Genomic DNA, 16006 nt, shown 5'->3' on the forward strand with positions numbered 1-16006 from the left:
TGTAGGACCGAAACAGTGTAGGTAGATAACTCATAGCCGGGCTCTGAAACAAAGCTCCTTGAAGAGATACCAACAATCTCACATATGTTCATGAGAATCATGAAAGTGGCATACATTGGAAAGCATGAAAAGCAGTAGGCTACTAAAATGCTCTTTGAATGTAACTGTTTGTGATAATGTGGATGATACTGTAGATAGATAAAAGGCTTGTATCTAATTTTCTTGAAACATCTATTAATATATCTATGAATAATTTTCAAGGTTAAGGGACTTACAGGGTCCATCCTGCCAATGCTTAACTGCCTCCATTGCCTATAGGAGATAATTAGATGTTTTTAGCACCAAAAAGCACACCAACACACATACAATTTATAAAATCCTCCAGATGACATTGCATTCAAATACTACAATAGAAGTTTGGAAATACTCCTCAGTAAGTTTTTCCAGAAACCGGATGATAATCGGGTTGAAAGCATCCGGATTGATTGGCGGGAGGTCAAGAGCCCTGGTCTGACAGGCCCTGGAGACACATTCACTTAGGATCTTTTCATTAGATTGTCCCTGGTGAGATGTCCCCTGAACTGCCATCCCAGAGAATTCCACAGATGTAGAGGGACCTGTGTCCAAAGCAGCATTCACCAAGGTAAAGAAGTCAGAAAACATGTAACCTTGTGAGGCAAGTATGTATTAGCCAACTTGGTGTACTTTGTGAAGTTAAGTACCCAAGAAAGGATAACATGTGCACTCTGCTATTAGTCCTCTGCTCAATAGATGTCCATACTAAATCACATTCACATGCAAAAGGATTACATTCAGTGAAATTAGAGTTCAATTTATGACCTGCATCTGTATCAATGACCTGCTCCACTATGTTTCTCTTGGTCCTCTTGGTCTAAAAAGACAACACAGTCAATGATATACACGTAGATACTGTATGAAGCCATTCCAATACAGCCCTTTGAGTAGAGCAAGGGTAAGACTGATTGTAGGGCTGTCCCCGACAAAATTAAATCTTTGTCGACCGAGAGTCGTCTTGTTCTTTCGACCAATTGATTGGTCGAAATGTTACAATTTATTTTTCCATATCAGACACTGTATTTAAAAAAATGACAGCAAGTGCCTTTGTGACTGGCAAACGTTGTCTTGCTCTCCTCCCTACTGCAGCAAAAAGGCACCACATAACAGCGTGTTTATTGTGCTGTCCATGCTGACGACGCAACATCATTTCAGCCATTTAGTTTCTTCCTCGTTTCTGACTGAAAAGTTGTTACCGAAATCCCTAACTTGTTTACAAAAAGCATTACCTATTCCCTCAGCCTTGCTCTCTTATTGTGAAACATGTAAGCATCACATGCATGTGACGAATAGGGCCTGACCTATAGCCTATCATAATCAAATCAATAAATTGGTTATAACAAACTCCGAACACAGTAATATCGACAGCAAAATGGATGCTGACGATGTGAAAAATAAACGCCAAACGGGCGAATGTTTACTGGTTGCTTAGGAGGGAAAGGGGAAGTCAGATCTGTGGAAGACATTTGACTTAGTTGTGGAAACTACTGATGATCAAGAAAAAGGAGGGTATAGGAGCAAGCTTTGCATGAGTATTATGTGTGCCAAACAGTTGCTGTTAGATTACAATCTTGTTTTTTTCTCACCATTTAGAACAGTGTAAACAACACTAAATAAATTCTAAGCAATACTAGTCTGTTCTAACGACAAATTGTAAAGCCATTACTACAGTATAGCAAAGATTAAAAACAGCCGAATCAGTGAAATTGCTTAATTCAACATTTTGCCGGTGCATGAGGCTTGGTGCTCACAGAATCAGTAGGCTATTAAACAAATACTCAAACAGGCAACAGAAGCTATATCTGTCTTATTTCTGTACGTATATATATATATATATATATATATATATATATATATATATATATATATATATATATATATATACATAAATATATACACTGCTCAAAAAAATAAAGGGAACACTTAAACAACACATCCTAGATCTGAATGAATGAAATATTCTCATTAAATACTTTTTTCTGTCCATCCGCCTGCGCCTACCGAATGGCCTGCAGTCTGTGGCCGCTTCTCAGTTATTTCCCCTCTACAGTCTAAGAACCTTGAGTACATTCCTGTTTGGACTTAAAAGTTGAATGTGCTGACAACAAAATCACACAAAAATTACAAATGGAAATCAAATGTATCAACCCATGGAGGTCTGGATTTGGAGTCACACTCAAAATTAAAGTTCAAAACCACACTACAGGCTGATCCAATTTTGATGTAATGTCCTTAAAACAACTCAAAATGAGGCTCAGTAGTGTGTGTGGCCTCCACGTGCCTGTATGACCTCCCTACAACGCCTGGGCATGCTCCTGATGAGGTGGCGGATGGTCTCCTGAGGGATCTCCTCCCAGACCTGGACTAAAGCATCCACCAACTCCTGGACAGTCTGTGGTGCAACGTGGCGTTGGTGGATGGTGCGAGACATGATGTCCCAGATGTGCTCAATTGGATTCAGGTCTGGGGAACGGGCGGGCCAGTCCATAGCATCAATGCCTTCCTCTTGCAGGAACTGCTGACACACTCCAGCCACATGAGGTCTAGCATTGTCTTGCATTAGGAGGAACCCAGGGCCAACCGTAGCCTTCCTCTTGCAGGAACTGTGTGCAATTGTCGCATTAGGAGGAACCCAGGGCCAACCGTACCAGCATATGTTCTCACAAGGGGTCTGAGGATCTCATCCCGGTACCTAATGGGAGTCAGGCTACCTCTGGCGAGCACATGGAGGGCTGTGCTGCCTCCCAAAGAAATGCCACCCCACACCATGACTGACCCACCACCAAACCGGTCATGCTGGAGGATGTTGCAGGCAGCAGAACGTTCTCCACGGCGTCTCCAGACTCTGTCACGTCTGTCACATGTGCTCAGTGTGAACCTGCTTTCATCTGTGAAGAGAACAGGGCGCCAGTGGCGAATTTGCCAATCTTGGTGTTCTCTGACAAATGCCAAACATCCTGCACGGTGTTGGGCTGTAAGCACAACCCCCACCTGTGGACTTCGGGCCCTCATACCACCCTCATGGAGTCTGTTTCTGACCGTTTGAGCAGACACATGCACATTTGTGGCCTGCTGGAGGTCATTTTGCAGGGCTCTGGCAGTGCTCCTCCTGCTCCTCCATGCACAAAGGCGGAGGTAGCGGTCCTGCTGCTGGGTTGTTGCCCTCCTACGGCCTCCTCCACATCTCCTGATGTACTCGCCTGTCTCTTGGTAGCTCCTCCATGCTCTGGACACTACGCTGACAGACACAGCAAACCTTCTTGCCACAGCTCGCATTGATGTGCCATCCTGGATGAGCTGCACTACCTGAGCCAATTGTGTGGGTTTTAGACTCCGTCTCATGCTACCACTAGAGTGAAAGCACCACCAGCATTCAAAAGTGACCAAAACATCAGCCAGGAAGCATAGGAACTGAGAAGTGGTCTGTGGTCACCACAAGCAGAACCACTCCTTTATTGGGGGTGTCTTGCTAATAACCTGTTTTCTATTCAATTTGCACAACAGCATGTGAAATTTATTGTCCACCAGTGTTTCTTCATAAGTGGACAGTTTGATTTCACAGAAGTGTGATTGACTTGGAGTTATATTGTGTTGTTTAAGTGTTCCCTTTATTTTTTTGAGGAGTGTATATATATATATATACAGTACCAGTCAAAAATTTGGGCACACCAATTCATTCAAGGGTTTTTCTTTATTTTTTACTATTTTCTACATTGTAGAATAGAAGACATTAAGACTATGAAATAACACATATGGAATCATGTAGGTACCAAAAAAGTGTTAAACAAATGAAAATATATTTTATAGTTGAGATTCTTCAAAGTAGCCTTCCTTTGCCTTGATGGCAGCTTTGCACACTCTTGGCATTCTCTCAACCAGCTTCACCTGGAATGCTCTTCCAACAGTCTTGAAGGAGTTCCCACATATGCTGAGAACTTGTTGGCTGCTTTTCCTTCACTCTGCAGTCCAATTCATCCCAAAACATCTCAATTGGGTTGAGGTTGGGTGATTGTGGATGTCAGGTCATCTGATGCAGCACTCCATCACTCTTCTTCTTGGTCAAATAGCCCTTACACAGCTTGGAGATGTGTTGGGTAATTGTCCTGTTGAAAAACAAATGATAGTCCCACTAAACGCAAACCGGATGGGATGGCGTATCACTGCAGAATACTATGGTGGCCATGTTGGAACCCCTTGAAACTCTGGGGGCGGTATTTCATTTTTGGATAAAAACGGGATATATATATATATATATATGGATGATTTACAAAGCCAGGCACATTTAACAATTAGGCTATTGATTACAGACTTATTTAAGTTGGGATTTCCTCTCCTCAATTTTCTTAGACAATTAGGCTAAGGCAAGGGCTGTTTCCCCATCTCTGCTGCTGCCTCTGCAGCATTGTTCTCAATCCCAATATGTTGGTTAACTTTGCTATTATGCACTAACCAAATAGGGAAGGGCGCCAATTCTACGGCACATTGAAGATTATGTTTCAGAACCACAGACAACGACCGTATCCAACGCGGGAGAAAGCGCATTTGTTATAAAATAATATTTGATTTATTAGTGTTGCACCATTACTTTTACATAATATAACCATATACAATTTCAGTATCACGTCTTAGCGTGATGGACTGTGCCATCCCTGTGGCCTCGGCAATGGATTAGTCAACTGAGACAGGCGCGTATCAGACAGTTGTCCATGTGCACCATGAAGAAAAAAAACTTTTGCGACTGCTCGACTTAAGAAATCTCAGTCAACCAACAGGCTATCGACCAAACAATAGACCAGTCAGCCAAATGGGGTCAGCCCTAGATTTACAATTAGGAGATGAAAGGGTATTGTATGGGCAATTTACCTTTCTCAGAACAACATTTTGTAGGGACAGGTTAGATATCACAAATATCCACATCTCTGCTCAATCTATTCCCTTACCTTGACTTTATTTCTCTTCACGGCATCCTGCTCCATCTGAGGCAGGGGATCCTTCTTCACCTCTTCCTCATCTTCATCATTCTGATTATCAACAAAATCTCTCTCAGCTGCATCAGTATCAGTGCTCTGTTCAACTGTGGACCTGTTGGCACTGGTCCTCCTCTTGGTCTAAAAAGACAATACAGTCAATGGCATACTGTATGTTTCCGTGGCTATACATACCTTTTAGAAGAGCTAGGGTAAACGATTGGTGATTGAATATTAAGAGATTAAGAGAGTCTGTTGTAAGGAAAATTTACCCTCCAACCTCACAAAATGTTGTATGGCATATTGGACAGGTTTAGTGTGTGGACAGGTGTGGACAGGTAAGACCTACGAGCTCATGCCTTTCATGCAACTTTTTTCAAATCATCATTCGAGTCACATCATACAGCCTTAGAATGTATATAGAATAAAAATGGATTGCCCAACATTTGTATCACAACTAAAGTTACATAAATAACTCTAAATTAAGCATATAGGAGTACCTATTTCTTTGTTAACTGCTAAACACAGAATAGCCGCATGTGCGCACTCCCTCAAATCGTTTGGAGAAAACATTTTATTTTATTCAGCAATGTTCAATTGTATTCTTCATACTATAAAATAATATAAAATAATGCCATGGAATTCTAATAAAATATTGTCTGCTAAATGAACTAGCATAGCTAGCGTATGTTATTCTGTTCTTCTGAAATAGACTACATTTTAGACTGAATTTATTTTGATGGTGTAGGCTATGTTACATGGATTTATTAGACTTTTTGATATGTAGATGTTCCAAAGGTCTGCATCAGTGGTTTGTAAGGTTATGCCGTGGAGGCCAGGATATGCTAAATTTGTTCATGTAAATTAACGGTCAATTACTGTGAGACCAGCAGTTATTTGCTTGACAATCACCAGCTGACAAAATTTCATGACCGCCACAGCCCTAGGCATGGGTCCTCAAATCCTCAAAAAGTTTTACAGCTGTACAATTAGGAGCATCTTGACTGGCTGCATCATTGGTTGGTATGGTAAAAGCATTGCCCACGATTGCATGGCACAACAGAGGGTTGTGAGGACAGCCTAGTAAATCAGCCCAGCCAACGCATCACCGGGGGCAAGCTACCTGCACTCCAGGACACCTACAGCACCCGATGTTACAGGAAAGCCAAACAGATCATCAAGGGCAACAACCACCCGAGCCACTGCCTGTTCACCCCGCTATCATCCAGAAGGCGGTGGTCAGTACAGGTGCATCAAAGCTGGGACTGAGAGAATGAAAAAATGCTATCTCAAGGCCATCAGACTGTTAAACAGCCATCACTAGCACAGAGAGTCACTTTAATAATGCCACTTTCATAATGTTTATATATCTTGCATTACTCATCTCATATGTATATACTGTATTTTATACCATTTATTGCATCTTGCCTATGCTGCTCTATCATTATTCATCCATTTATTTATATGTATATATTCTTATTTCATTCCTTTACTTAAATTTGTGTGTATTAGGTAGTTGTTGTGGAACTGTTAGATTCCATGTTAGATATTGCTGTCGGAACTAGAAGCACAAGCATTTCGCTACACTCGCAATAAAATGTGCTAACCATGTGTATGTGACCAATTTAAAAAAAATTGATTTGAACTCCCTGACCCCGTGTGAACAAAGTGTTTCAGATATTCTCAGCCCCACATTGGGTGTGTTTGCATGTGTTTTATCCTAACTAGCCTACATAGCCCCTGTATGTTTATGACTGTGTGTCTGTGGGTTGATAAAGGTTGCTCCCTTTTTGTTTTGCTTCAGTTTCTCTGCCCTTAGGCTGAACCACACCACGTGGACTCTCACTCTCTTTGAGAAGCAGTCGCTACCTCTCTCTGTCACTACCTCTCTCAGTCAATACCTCTCTCAGTCAATACCTCTCTGTCAATACCTCTCTCTGTCACTACCTCTCTCAGTCAATACCTCTCTGTCACTACCTCTCTGTCAATACCTCTCTCTGTCACTACCTCTCTCAGTCAATACCTCTCTGTCACTACCTCTCTCAGTCACTACCTCTCTCAGTCAATACCTCTCTGTCACTACCTCTCTCAGTCACTACCTCTCTCAGTCAATACCTCTCTGTCACCCTCTCTCTCAGTCAATACCTCTCTGTCACTACCTCTCTCAGTCAATACCTCTCTGTCACTACCTCTCTTAGTCAATACCTCTCTCAGTTGCTAACTCTCTCTGTCACTACCTATCTCAGTCAATACCTCTCTGTCACTACCTCTCTGTCAATACCTCTCTCTGTCACTACCTCTCTCAGTCACTACCTCTCTCAGTCACTACCTCTCTGTCACTACCTCTCTCTGTCACTACCTCTCTCAGTCAATACCTCTCTGTCACTACCTCTCTGTCAATACCTCTCTCTGTCACTACCTCTCTCAGTCACTACCTCTCTCAGTCACTACCTCTCTGTCACTACCTCTCTCTGTCACTACCTCTCTCAGTCAATACCTCTCTCAGTCAATACCTCTCTGTCACTACCTCTCTCAGTCACTACCTCTCTCAGTCAATACCTCTCTGTCACTACCTCTCTCAGTCAATACCTCTCTGTCACTACCTCTCTCAGTCACTACCTCTCTCAGTCAATACCTCTCTGTCACTACCTCTCTTAGTCAATACCTCTCTCAATCGCTACCTCTCTCTGTCACTACCTCTCTCAGTCAATACCTCTCTGTCACTACCTCTCTGTCAATACCTCTCTCTGTCACTACCTCTCTCAGTCACTACCTCTCTCAGTCAATACCTCTCTGTCACTACCTCTCTCAGTCAATACCTCTCTGTCACTACCTCTCTCAGTCACTACCTCTCTCAGTCAATACCTCTCTGTCACTACCTCTCTCAGTCAATACCTCTCTCAGTCGCTACCTCTCTCAGTCAATACCTCTCTCAGTCACTACCTCTCTCAGTCACTACCGCTCTCAGTCAATACCTCTCTCTGTCTCTCTTCTCTCTTAAGATGGGGATTGGGGGTGAGGATTCAGGAGATAGCAGAAAGGAGACACACAGTGGGGGCTTAATCCACAGCAAAAATCTCAGAGATGGAACTGGGTGTGAGATTCACTGCAGTATTACTCAGTGCTCTTTCATCCAGAACGGGTCGATCCAAATTGGACTGGTATATTATACAACATCCCATTGTCTTGCACCAACATGTATCTAGACGTGAAGATGTGAGCACAACACCACTGTGTTCATTTGATCACAGATGTGGAAAGATTATTTAAAGACATCATGACAACATTGGTATACAGAGCAGAGCCATTTTCTGTAGGAACAGAGCTGACATGATTTCTTACATGTCAGAGTGGCATGTTTGTTCTACACAATATATTCCTACCTGAACGTTTCACAATGTTGTGCCCTGCTGAATGCAGCCCAGTGATGGTTAAGAGCTGTAGGTGAGTGTTTCATGTGGTGCTCCCGGACCTCTCTGCTCTACTGCTATCTCATTTCGTATATGTTATTTTCTGATCTAGCTAGTTCTGTTCTGCTCCCGAGTTGTGTGCAACTCATCTGCTAAATGCCTGTGCTCTACTCTAGTCTACTGTGTTCAGTTCTGTTCTATGCAACTTAGGTCTATGCTGAGTTTTGCCCTGCTTCATTCTGTTCTGATTGGTGTTCTACTGTGATGTGAAGCTCCTTTATATTCTATTCTGGGCAGTAGTGTCTCTGCATTGGAAAGCATTGTGCAGCCTCATCAAAATGCATCAGATATGTTATACTGCAGAACTGTTCTTCCCCAAGTAAAACATTTCTCAACTGGTAATAACTCCATATTATCATGGCGCCACACCAAACTGGAAGTCTTCCGACTAGCTTGGAAGGATGGTACCGTGCAGTACCGAAGAGCCCTTACTGCTGCTCGATCGTCCTATTTTTCTAACTTAATTGAGGAAAATAAGAACAATCCGAAATTCCTTTTTGATACTGTGGCAAAGCTAACTAAAAAGCAGCATTCCCCAAGAGAGGATGACTTGCACTTTAGCAGTGATAAATTCATGAACTTCTTTGAGGAAAAGATTATGATTATTAGAAAGCAAATTACGGACTCCTCTTTAAACCTGCGTATTCCTCCAAACCTCAGTTGTCCTGAGTCTGCACAACTCTGCCAGGACCTAGGATCAAGAGAGACGCTCAAGTGTTTTAGTACTATATCTCTTGACACAATGATGAAAATAATCATGGCCTCTAAACCTTCAAGCTGTATACTGGACCCTATTCCAACTAAACTACTGAAAGAGCTGCTTCCTGTGCTTGGCCCTCCTATGTTGAACATAATAAACGGCTCTCTATCCACTGGATGTGTACCAAACTCACTAAAAGTGGCAGTAATAAAGCCTCTCTTGAAAAAGCCAAACCTTGACCCAGAAAATATAAAAAACTATCGGCCTATATCGAATCTTCCATTCCTCTCAAAGATTTTAGAGAAGGCTGTTGCGCAGCAACTCACTGCCTTCCTGAAGACAAACAATGTATACGAAATGCTTCAGTCTGGTTTTAGACCCCATCATAGCACTGAGACGGCACTTGTGAAGGTGGTAAATGACATTTTGATGGCATCGGACCGAGGCTCTGCATCTGTCCTCGTGCTCCTAGACCTTAGTGCTGCTTTTGATACCATCGATCACCACATTCTTTTGGAGAGATTGGAAACCCAAATTGGTCTACACGGACATGTTCTGGCCTGGTTTAGGTCTTATCTGTCGGAAAGATATCAGTTTGTCTCTGTGAATGGTTTGTCCTCTGACAAATCAACTGTACATTCGGTGTTCCTCAAGGTTCTGTTTTAGGACCACTATTGTTTTCACTATATATTTTACCTCTTGGGGATGTTATTCGAAAACATAATGTAAACTTTCACTGCTATGCGGATGACACACAGCTGTACATTTCAATGAAACATGGTGAAGCACCAAAATTGCCCTCGCTAGAAGCATGTGTTTCAGACATAAGGAAGTGGATGGCTGCAAACTTTCTACTATTAAACTCGGACAAAACAGAGATGCTTGTTCTAGGTCCCAAGAAACAAAGAGATCTTCTGTTGAATCTGACAATTAATCTTAATGGTTGTACAGTCGTCTCAAATAAAACTGTGAAGGACCTCGGCGTTACTCTGGACCCTGATCTCTCTTTTGAAGAACATATCAAGACCATTTCGAGGACAGCTTTTTTCCATCTACGTAACATTGCAAAAATCAGAAACTTTCTGTCCAAAAATGATGCAGAAAAATTAATCCATGCTTTTGTCACTTCTAGGTTAGACTACTGCAATGCTCTATTTTCCGGCTACCCGGATAAAGCACTAAATAAACTTCAGTTAGTGCTAAATACGGCTGCTAGAATCCTGACTAGAACCAAAAAATTTGATCATATTACTCCAGTGCTAGCCTCTCTACACTGGCTTCCTGTCAAAGCAAGGGCTGATTTCAAGGTTTTACTGCTAACCTACAAAGCATTACATGGGCTTGCTCCTACCTACCTCTCTGATTTGGTCCTGCCGTACATACCTATACGTACGCTACGGTCACAAGACGCAGGCCTCCTAATTGTCCCTAGAATTTCTAAGCAAACAGCTGGAGGCAGGGCTTTCTCCTATAGAGCTCCATTTTTATGGAACGGTCTGCCTACCCATGTCAGAGACGCAAACTCGGTCTCAACCTTTAAGTCTTTACTGAAGACTCATCTCTTCAGTGGGTCATATGATTGAGTGTAGTCTGGCCCAGGAGTGGGAAGGTGAACGGAAAGGCTCTGGAGCAACGAACCGCCCTTGCTGTCTCTGCCTGGCCGGTTCCCCTTTTTCCACGGGGATTCTCTGCCTCTAACCCTGTTACGGGGGCTGAGTCACTGGCTTGCTGGGGCTCTCTCGTGCCGTCCCTGGGGGGGATGCGTCACCTGGGTGGGTTGATTCACTGTTGTGGTCGGCCTGTCTGGGTTCCCCCCTTGGGTTGTACCGTGTCGGAGATCTTTGTGGGCTATACTCGGCCTTGTCTCAGGATGGTAAGTTGGTGGTTGAAGATTTCCCTCTAGTGGTGTGGGGGCTGTGCTTTGGCAAAGTGGGTGGGGTTATATCCTTCCTGTTTGGCCCTGTCCGGGGGTGTCCTCGGATGGGGCCACAGTGTCTCCTGACCCCTCCTGTCTCAGCCTCCAGTATTTATGCTGCAGTAGTTTATGTGTTGGGGGGCTAGGGTCAGTTTGTTTATCTGGAGTACTTCTCCTGTCCTATTCGGTGTCCTGTGTAAATCTAAGTGTGCGTTCTCTAATTCTCTCCTTCTCTCTTTCTTTCTCTCTCTCGGAGGACCTGAGCCCTAGAACCATGCCCCAGGACTACCTGACATGATGACTCCTTGCTGTCCCCAGTCCACCTGGCCATGCTGCTGCTCCAGTTTCAACTGGCCTGGGCCCTAGGACCATGTCCCAGGACTACCTGACATGAGGACTCCTTGCTGTCCCCAGTCCACCTGGCCATGCTCCTGCTCCAGTTTCAACTGTTCTGCCTTACTATTATTCAACCATGCTGGTCATTTATGAACATTTGAACATCTTGGCCACGTTCTGTTATAATCTCCACCCGGCACAGCCAGAAGAGGACTGGCCACCCCACATATGCTCTCTCTAATTCTCTCTTTCTTTCTCTCTCTCGGAGGACCTGAGCCCTAGGACCGTGCCCCAGGACTACCTGACATGATGGCTCCTTGCTGTCCCCAGTCCACCTGACTGTGCTGCTGCTCCAGTTTCAACTGTTCTGCCTTATTATTATTTGACCATGCTGGTCATTTATGAACATTTGAACATCTTGGTCATGTTCTGTTATAATCTCTACCCGGCACAGCCAGAAGAGGACTGGCCACCCCACATAGCCCGGTTCCTCTCTAGGTTTCTTCCTAGGTTTTGGCCTTTCTAGGGAGTTTTTCCTAGCCACCGTGCTTTTACACCTGCATTGTTTGCTGTTTGGGGTTTTAGGCTGGGTTTCTGTACAGCACTTTGAGATATCAGCTGATGTACGAAGGGCTATATAAATAAATTTGATTTGATTTGATTGATTTGATCATTAATTGAGAAATGTATTAATTGATTCGTTTTTACTGGTTTGTTGTGAATGTGAAGCAAGGGTTTTATGCTTTTGATTCCACAGCACTGTTTACTGTTTTTGTTTTTAATTCACTATTTTCATTAGCTCTAGTACAGTTGATATATAAAACATCTAATTCCGGTCCAACGAGAGGTTCACATAACAATGTCTTTGAAGCTTTTGAGCTTCTACCCACAATAGCACCACCAACACCCAATTGGAAAAACAGAGAATTTATTCAAGGCAATGTCACTATCCCTTCAGTAATGTTTCATCACCCTCTAGTGGTTAATTTTCAGATTAGATTGGAGAAGGTTACTGCAGACCAATAACTTTGCAATAGTATTTGGTAGTATTTGGTCTGTAATCGATACTGGTAGCTCCTCAAACATAACTGTGTGCACTTTAAAATAGAAAACATTGGCTAACGAAACTGGCAATATCCCCTGCTTAGACATTATAAAGGGGTAATAAGAACTTCTGGCATGTTTTACAATGCACTACAACTGCATTCTTAGCATTATTCCTTTTGGCTTTAGTTAGGGATGCCAATATTTTTTAAACTGTCGTTTTCTTACTTTTTCTCATTTAGTTTCCTAGTTATTGCTGACTTCATGAGTGGCTCGCGGTAGCATTTTACTTCAGGTTATTACAGTAAACGAGAAATCCCTCAATCTGCCGTATATTTTTCAGATTCACATACTTAAAGTAATACTGCCATTGCCAAGGGGTTTTGTTAGGAATTTATTGGTATCCAGAAGTCCTGATTTGACGGGTTTGACTCTGCTTCTCCTTTAGCTGGCACATGTCCCCCCCCCCCCCCCCCCCCACGCACCCCCTGGCTGCCTGTGTGTGTTGCCTGGTTCCACACACTGCTTTGTTTTTTCACTCCAGGTCAAGTCTGTCATCAACCTCCTGTTTGCTGCCTAAACCAGAGTCGTCTCAGCACTAAGGAGGTCAAGTATGCAACTCTCTTACACACTCTCTTCCTTAACACACACGCACATACACGCACACACAAATTCACAGAAACACACCAAACATAATGACTGTCCCTCAGTGTGTACAACGGCACTAAAGTCCTGCTGTCCATGATATGCAAATAATCAATTTTAATCATGTTAATTTCATGACAATGGAATGATTAGATCTTCATTCATAGTGATAAATCATCTTTTGCATCTCTGACTTACTTCCGTCTTCTTTCTTTGGCCGTTTATCGTCCATCTCGTGACACTGCTGACCTGTTTCTGTATGTCTGCAGATTTGCTCTGTCCTCCGTGGACATGGAGCAGAGGGACTATGACTCCAGGACGGCTTTACATGTGGCAGCAGCAGAAGGTACTTCTCACAGCCTCCTTTTCCTGTCACACACAGGGACAGATTGTGTGTGTGTGTGTCAGGGTCATCTGGGAGTGTTTGGCAGACCCCCTCTGTGTCGTAGGGTTAATTTGTTGTTGTCCCTCGGTTACTGCACCGTGTAGTGTTTGACGTCTTTGCTGCAGTGTGTGAGAGAGAAAGTGCGTAGGAGTGTGTGTTTGTTTCTTAAATAACCCTATCTGCTCTATTTTCAGGATGTGCAGAGGTGGTGAGCTTCCTCTTGGAGGCGTGCAAAGTCAACCCTGTTCCCATTGATAGGTATGACCACTTTGTCTGTCCGCCTGTCTGTCTTATCTGTGTTTGTGTTTTGGGTGGGAAGGTAGGTGTGGGTGGATGATTGAGAGACTGTATCATATACTTGTGTGAGAGTCTACAATGCAGTCCCACTCAAAAGAACACTTATGGTCGACCATGAGGGATTTATTTGAACTGTACCCTTTAGCATTTTCACACCTGAAGAGTCGTGTTAGTTCCCAAAAGGAATACCTTTGTAGGCCAGTCCAACCTCAGTCAGTCACACTGCTCATTATCTTTCCGGTAGGTGGGATAAGACCCCAATGGAAGAGGTCTTGCATTTTGGCCATCACGACATGGTCACCATCCTCCAGGACTATCAAAACAAGTACAACCCACAAGAGGCCCCAAGAAGGACAAGGGGACAACAGAGAACAACCTGGGCGGCCTGCTGTAGTGTAGTAATCCAAGCCAGGTGATGGCGCCACGCTGCTTTTGTATCCTCTCTAATAGACTGCTGTTTCTTTGGTGGGATAAACACTTTTTGGATTTTTGTCGACTTTGTATGATGACTTTATTTCTGAACTGTGTGTTTGATTAAATGTGTTTTACATTTTTTATACTCCTTTGTTTTACTGTAAGTGTTTTGCTTTACCATTTGTGGTGCGCTTTGGTGACGGTGTTGCTTGTTTTGGCTGTATCTTTCCTCTTTCGTCCTCTAACCTTTCCCTCACCAAGTGCGTGTGTGTGTGTGTGTGTGTGTGTGTGTGTGTGTGTGTGTGTGTGTGTGTGTGTGTGTGTGTGTGTGTGTGTGTGTGTGTGTGTGTGTGTGTGTGTGTGTGTGTGTGTGTGTGTGTGTGTGTGTGTGTGTGTGTGTGTGTGTGTGTGGTGAGAGTGAGTCCCATATCAAAGTGCAGAATCTGATTGAATCTTTGTGACATTGGTGTGCAATGTAAAGTGATATTATTATACATATGCTGCTACATGTAAATTGTATATTTATGTACTGCATAAAGTAAATATATGTCATGTTATCAAGTTCCAATACTTAATATAATTTAATATAATAGTTTAGCAGTTTGGTATTTTTCCTGGAGGGCCACAATGTGTAGTACTCTTTGGCCAAACCAGGCACACTAGAGTCTATGGTGAATCGGAAATTCAGCTTATGTTGGCACTAATATCACTCCATAACATTCTAGCTATACTTAGTGGTTAATGCCTGGTTGGAAAAAATGAAAAAGACTGTAGCTCCTAAAGACATGATGGGCCACCACTTGGGTAGAAGCACTATATGGTCCTGTAGCCTACTTTGTCAAATGTAAACAAGTTTAGGATGTCAAATGTTACCAAACATCCTACACTTCCATTAGTCCCAGTCAAACGTATCTTGACCTTTATCAAGCCTACTGCATATTCCCTTTAGCTTTCATTTCAATTTCATTTTATTGTACTTTGTTTGGGACGGCACAAGATACTTTAAAAAAAAGTATGTATATTTCTGGTCTAGTGTTCTTTTTTTGTATTATGATTTTCTCATAACAATGGAATTTTCCTTCTCTATTGCTCAATACTGTATGCTACGTGCACACAGTTGTCTGTTGTAGATCTGGAACCACTGACAGAATAGGGAAGTATCTGTGGCCACATGATAAAACACTAGTCTGGCATCAGTAGTCTGAAAATAGGAGGAAACCAGTTGGACATGTACATCAACATATGGCAGTTGACATTAATATTGTCAAAAACTCATCCTAGATGTCTCACACCTTTTGAATGAACTTGTGCCTTTGGCCAGGATCCAATTTTCCCACGGAGCTGGTGTGTAAAGTACCAATACTGATCAAATTAGAACTCAAAGCAGTGGTAGGTTTTATGGGGAAAACATGAAATCAAATCAGAATTTTATTGGTCACATACACATGGTTAGCAGATGTTAACCTTTCTAGCGCCGGGAACACGCTAGCGGAACCCCTTGACAACATTCCGCTGAAAAGGCAGCACGCAAAATTCAAAAATATTTTCATTCACAACAATGTCTCACAAATGAAAGCGAGCGTAGCGAAATGCTTGTGCTTCTAGTTCCGACCGTGCAGTAATATCTAACAAGTAATCTAACAATTTCACAACAACTACCTTAAACACAGAAGTGTAAAGGAATGAATAAGAATATGTACACATATATATATAGATGAGCGATGGCCAAACGACATAGGCAAGTTGCAGTAGATGGTA

At 42.9% G+C, this 16006-nt stretch overlaps 1 long non-coding RNA gene and 1 pseudogene across 1 annotated transcript; one reads left to right on the plus strand and one right to left on the minus strand.

Annotated features, from left to right (window-relative positions):
• Positions 1-477: 477 nt before the first annotated feature.
• On the minus strand, positions 478-5179 carry LOC124041981. The gene is made up of 3 exons (XR_006840024.1): positions 5016-5179; positions 841-892; positions 478-617 (listed from the first exon to the last, which is right to left on the minus strand). It is a non-coding gene; the product is annotated as an uncharacterized LOC124041981 (long non-coding RNA).
• Positions 5180-8126: 2947 nt separating this feature from the next.
• Positions 8127-14250, plus strand: LOC124046534 (annotated as a pseudogene).
• The last annotated feature ends 1756 nt before the right edge of the window (positions 14251-16006 follow it).

Source organism: Oncorhynchus gorbuscha, linkage group LG01 (genome assembly GCF_021184085.1).
Source record: "Oncorhynchus gorbuscha isolate QuinsamMale2020 ecotype Even-year linkage group LG01, OgorEven_v1.0, whole genome shotgun sequence".
NCBI lineage: Eukaryota > Metazoa > Chordata > Actinopteri > Salmoniformes > Salmonidae > Oncorhynchus > Oncorhynchus gorbuscha.